General features: G+C 37.6%; 1 non-coding gene across 1 annotated transcript; it reads right to left on the bottom strand.

The window, feature by feature from the left end:
- Positions 1-1,099: 1,099 nt before the first annotated feature.
- Positions 1,100-1,206, bottom strand: LOC127089429 (small nucleolar RNA R71). The gene has a single exon (XR_007791026.1). It is a non-coding gene; the product is annotated as a small nucleolar RNA R71 (small nucleolar RNA).
- Positions 1,207-5,804: the final 4,598 nt, after the last annotated feature.

Here is a 5,804-nt window from a genome sequence, read left to right as displayed (position 1 = left end):
TTTTAGGAAACATTTGATCTAATTGAAATCAAATTTGCAGAAGATTGTGCAGAGTCCTTGGATAGATTTAAAATCAGGAAACTCCTTGGGTAAACTTTCCAAATCAAAATAACTTTTCAACTAAGTTTACGAGTCTCATTTCTTAAAAATAGGTTTACTACTTTAGCGTTCTGCGCACCTTTTATAAGTGACAATAAAATGCCTTAATTTAGGGTAAACTCGGTTCTGAATACGCGTAAGCGACAATTCCTGTTAAATGGATTATTTTCAAGAGTAGAAAATATTGCCTCATAAGTATTTCTATTTAGACAATCGAAACATCACTTAACTGACGTGAAATACATTCAACCTGTCTTTACCTGCATTTATTATTTACCATTATTTGGCAAAACCAATATCTCTTGTATACTGTCTTAGATAAACACCGTAACGATAGTAATCGATAGATTGACGATTGGTCTCAGTGGGATCGATATTCTTTTATATTACTTTGACGTAATTCGTGCACTTGTGAATAACATACGATCAAGTTTTTGGCGCCGTTGCCGGGGACCAACTTCGTCAAATTTCGTACCCTGTTATTACAACGTATAGACTAAGGCATTATTATCCGTAAATGTGAAGAACCCGTAGTACCGGAAATTTAGTAGATCTTTTAGCGGAACCCGAACGTTATACTCGTACACGCCTCTTACTCATCCGAATTAAGAAAGCTATGGCCGAGAATCGCGATAGGAGACCTCTTAAGGAATTCGCCCAACCCTCTGATGAGGAACCTAGTTCGAGTATAGTAAACCCCCTTATTCCTGCTAACAATTTCGAACTAAAACCGTCTTTGTTGCAATTAGTGCAACATAACCAATACGCGGGTCTCGCTACTGAGAACCAGAATCAACATTTAAAAGTTTTTAACCAACTAGACGACACCTTTAAATCTAACGGCGCTTCACCCGATGCGATCCGTTTAAGATTATTTCCTTTCTCCCTCAGGGATAGAGCACGTTCATGGCTAGATTCACTTCCAGCTAATTCAATAACTACCTTGGAAGACCTTAGGAGAGTATTCCTTGTTAGATATTTCCCCCCTAGTAAGACTGTTGTTCTTCGAAACTAAATAACTAGATTTGCTCAAAACCAAGGAGAATCTCTTTTCGAAGCTTGGGAGAGATATAAAGAGCTATTAAGAGTCTGTCCACACCATGGCCTAGAATAATGGTCGATCGTTCATATCTTCTACAATGGACTCCATTATAACACCAAGATGAGCATTGACGCTACCGCTGGTGGCGCGTTGATGAACAAACCTTATCCAGAAGCTTGTGACCTAATTGAGGAAATGGCCCAAAACCATTACCAATGGGGAACTAAACGAGCATCAATAGAGAAAAAGGAGACCCAAGGTGGAATACATGAGGTAAGCTCTCTAGACGGGATGGAGGCGAAAATGGACTCTTTATCCCTTAGGATCGAACATATGTCTACAAACACTAACACCGTAGCAGTAGTCCACACATAGTGCGAACTCTGTGGATCTAAAGGACACGAATCGGCGGAGTGTAACCTTTTGAACGGACTGAATACTGACCAAGTGAATTATGCCCAAGGTAACCCATTTTCAAACACTTATAACCCTGGATGGAAGAATCATCCAAATTTCTCCTATAAAAACCAGAACCCTATCCAAAATCATGCACCTCAGAGACCGTAAGGTTATCAAGCCCAAAAACCAAACCAACCTATGCAAGTTGTGCCCCAGAAGTCTAACCTTGAGAAAATCATGGAGAGCTTTATATCGGGCCAGACTCAGCAAAATAAAGAATTCCTAAACCAAAACATTCATGTAAACGAACTTATAACGCAATTAGGAACCAAGGTTGATCAGATAATCACTCACAACAAGATGCTTGAAACCCAGATCTCACAGGTAGTACAAAACCAAGCCCCACAAACTACACTTGGAGGCCAATTCCCTGGAAAACCTCAACCAAACCCTCGAGGGCAAGCTAATGCTATCTCATTACAAAGTAGGACCGCTTACGAAGGGGCTCGTAACCCATCAATGAGCGAGTCCAAAACTTCCATACCTACCAACCAAGAAGAGGAACCGGAGGAACCCGAGAAACAAACCAACCAAGAAGGTGAAGCCAAGGATAAAACTTACAAACCACCGCCCCCATACAAACTGTAGCACCTCAAATTTGCACCTACCATTATACATACATTTTCATACTAGGTCATAGCATATCATGGTCCATTGCATAGCATTTGCATTGTCCCTCAGTTGCCTCAAGAGCAAGCAATCAAGAATCAGGTCAAACTAATCTCCTGATCAGTCAACCAAGCAAGCAAAGGAATTTCTCATTGAATCAAGGCCTTGAGGTTTGTCCAACAAGTTCACATGGCTTGGAGGTCTATTTGAAGTGTTCAAGTCAAGGGTTGAAGGCTCAGAGGTCAGCAGTTCACACACAGACAGTCAAAAGTCAAAGAAAGTCAACTGTCAGTCAAAGCAGTGGATGGTGGTCATTCTTGTGGAATTTGGGCACCATGGTCAATAATCAAGAGTTCAAACAACTTGGGACATCATTTGAAGTCAAATTCTCAAGGAATTAGGGTTTGGAAGTCATCAGTCAATGCACAATCAGACAGAAACCCTAAAAGTCAACTGTTGGTCAACTGTCCATTTAATCAGTGATTGGATGATTGGAATTGGTTTGTGAGAGTTCATTCATGTCCAAATAGTCATCATATATCATGTCAAACACCATCATGGAAGAATTTGAAGCCAGATCAAAAATTTCCCAAAATGGAAACTGGGCCTGTAACTGAAACCTGCCATAAATGGAAAGTCTTGATCCTCAAACTTACATTTTGATACAAGCCTCAAATGAATTTTTGCCCAACATGAAAGTTGAAGATCTTGTTCTCCCATTTCCAAAAAGTCCTAGAACTCTCAATTCCCATGTGTGGTTGGCAAGTTATGATCGAATCGATTTCAGAAAATCTTGAACTTCAAAGGGCCATATCTCTCAAACCGTTTGGCCAATTTTGGTGGGGTTTTTTCCTACAAGTCACATTTGATCCCCTCTTTCCAAAAATATAAATTTCATGAGCCAAAACTTCACCAATCAAAATGGCATATTTTGACTTTTCTCATTTAAATGTAAGTTTGACCAAGAGTTGACTTTTTGATATAAACATTTTTTCTACATTTGGCCAATTGGAACAGCTCATAAATGTCATTTAAAATATGTTTGCAAAGCCCATTCCCATGAAGTACATGTATCCATGCTAGTTTGCTTGAAATGTGGCCAAGGTACACTTTATCCATACTATCCACCATACCTTGCTTTGTACTTCTCTAAAACAGAATTTTAGAAGCACATTTGCTGTCATTTGAAGCCTCATTTGCAGCAAGATAACCAACAGAAAAAGCCATGCCAAGTTGCTTGAGATTTTGGAAGGCAAGTACATTTTCACCATATCTCTCCACAAATCCATGGACCATACCTTGTACATCAAAACAGAAGATTTTCTGTCATTTGTAAACCAGAATTGCAGCCATACCATACAGAAAAACACACTGCACATCATTTTTTTTCACTCTCCAAAAACACTTCATTTTATGCATTTTCCCAAACAGTCAAAAAACTCACAAAGAACTGAGCTTGGCCTTGCTTAATACTACATCTATTCATCATTTTGAACCTATTTTTAACAACATTCTCCAACTGGAAGCTCCTTTTCCTCTACTGTTTTAAAGAGGCATCATCAATGGCAAAGTTTGGTTAAAGCTATTTCAAGCTGTTTCAAGCCCAAGCATCTTCACCATTCATCATTTAGAGCATAAGTCTACATCTGTTTGAGCTTATAACATCAAAACAACAACTGTTTCACTCATTTCTTCAAAATCAAGTAAGATATCAAATCTCTCTATTTCTAAAATCATGAACTACATCTTGTAGATCTTTTTGCCATGAGCTTACTGTGCTTTGAATCGAAGGAAACGGTTGAGAATCGAGAAAGAAATTTGAAATCCAAATTTGATGTTCATTTACATTTTTACTTGATTTGTCCATTTTAGCATGATTTGGGATTAATGGAGTTTGGTTTAGGTTTGAGCATGTTTAGATGCACATATTGGTGTTTTTATTTTTTAATTTGGAAAAAAAAAAATTTTGGAAAAAAAATTTTAGCATGATGGATACGTTGCTGTTGCTACTGTAAGTAATATGTTTTCTGCAATTTGTACTGTAGCATTTGTATGTGCCTTGCCTTTCCAAATAAATGCCAAAAGGCCTAGGGTGAAGGGGATTCGAACCCCAAACCTTTGCTTCAAATACCAAGTGTTTTACCACTGGGGCGCAATGCCAATTCATTAATTAAGCGCCTTCTACAAAATATATGTTAAAAAAGGGCGCTGACTTTGCAAATTTAATGAAACGCTGGGTTTCATACTCAGCATGGGGGGCGTTTTGGTCATTTACCACAGCGCCTATTATTTAATCCACTTTAATTCATTTAGTCTCAATTTTTATTTCATTTACCATGCCAATCTTACAAAATTCATAGATCATTCATTTTAAATCCAAATTTCATGGGAATTTTTGCATAATGATCATCACAATCTCTAGTTTTTTATCATTATTTTTCCAGATTTTTTGGTTGAGTAATTTTTAATTGGCCTTAGGGTTTGTGACATATGACCAAATTTTGTACACTTTGCCAAATCAATTGTGAAATGATGAGAATGTATCCAATGGCTCCCAAATTTTTTGTGCTTAAACTAGACACATTCACGGTGATTTTGGTATAAAGTTTGTGAATTTATCATTTGTGGTTTGTGAGATATGATTTTTTGAATTAGGGTGTGACAATTTGTGTCACACCATTGATGTCCAACTTCATGATTTTCATTGACATGCTTCCTTACATCCAAATGACCCCAAATTTTGCATGAACCTACTCTTGTATGTCTAGATTACATGTGAATTTTCTTGGATTTATTTGAACTATTTTCCATTTGTTTGAGTTTTTTCCTCCCTGCCTAGTCAAATGTTGACTTTGTGTGACACATGTTCCCATTTCATTTGTGAAATTCTCATACTTTATTAGATGGACATGAAATTTTGCATGAGATAACTAGACATCCTCATCTTTGCCATGGCTTTAGTCCCATTCATTTATCATACACCATTCTTGACTTATGATTTTTCTAAGTTGATGCATGTTTGGTTGACCTCATTGAGCATGTTCAAAATTACTTTGACTTTCTGATTTTCATTGACTGCCTTCCACTTCTCCAAATGGGATGAAATTTGACATGCTTACCATGCTATGTGTTAGGTTTGATCAAGATTTATTTGATGATTTTTGGAAAATGTTTAGATTGCTTTTGAGTTAAGTCTTGCTGTTGACTTATATGAGCTTCTGTTTGCCATGTTTTGACCTAAACTGTTCATGAAATGATGATAGTGATTGATATGAGTGTGAATCCAATTGAGTTTGTTTCTTGAATGCTTAAATTTTACTTTGATTGGATATCCTTTGCTGTTTTGACTTTCTCATTCGCTTTTGACCCTAGGCTTGCCCTAGTGGTCCTGCTACTCACCTTTGAGCTTGTGTTTTCAGGTTGACCAACAAATGACCAATGAGACCAATTTCTTTTGATTGAGATTGCCTAAATGCCATGACTAACTTGTTTGTTTTGTAGGTGGCTTGGCTCACATGCCATAAGCCTTGTACCCTGCACATCCATGTGCCTCTAATGGACTGTTGTTGTCTGTTTCTGTTTGTTTTGTTTGAAG

Source organism: Lathyrus oleraceus, chromosome 5 (assembly GCF_024323335.1).
Source record: "Lathyrus oleraceus cultivar Zhongwan6 chromosome 5, CAAS_Psat_ZW6_1.0, whole genome shotgun sequence".
In the NCBI taxonomy this organism is placed as follows: Eukaryota; Viridiplantae; Streptophyta; class Magnoliopsida; order Fabales; family Fabaceae; genus Lathyrus; species Lathyrus oleraceus.
Note: the sequence above shows the minus strand (reverse complement) of the source record. Positions and strands in the feature narration are given on the sequence as shown.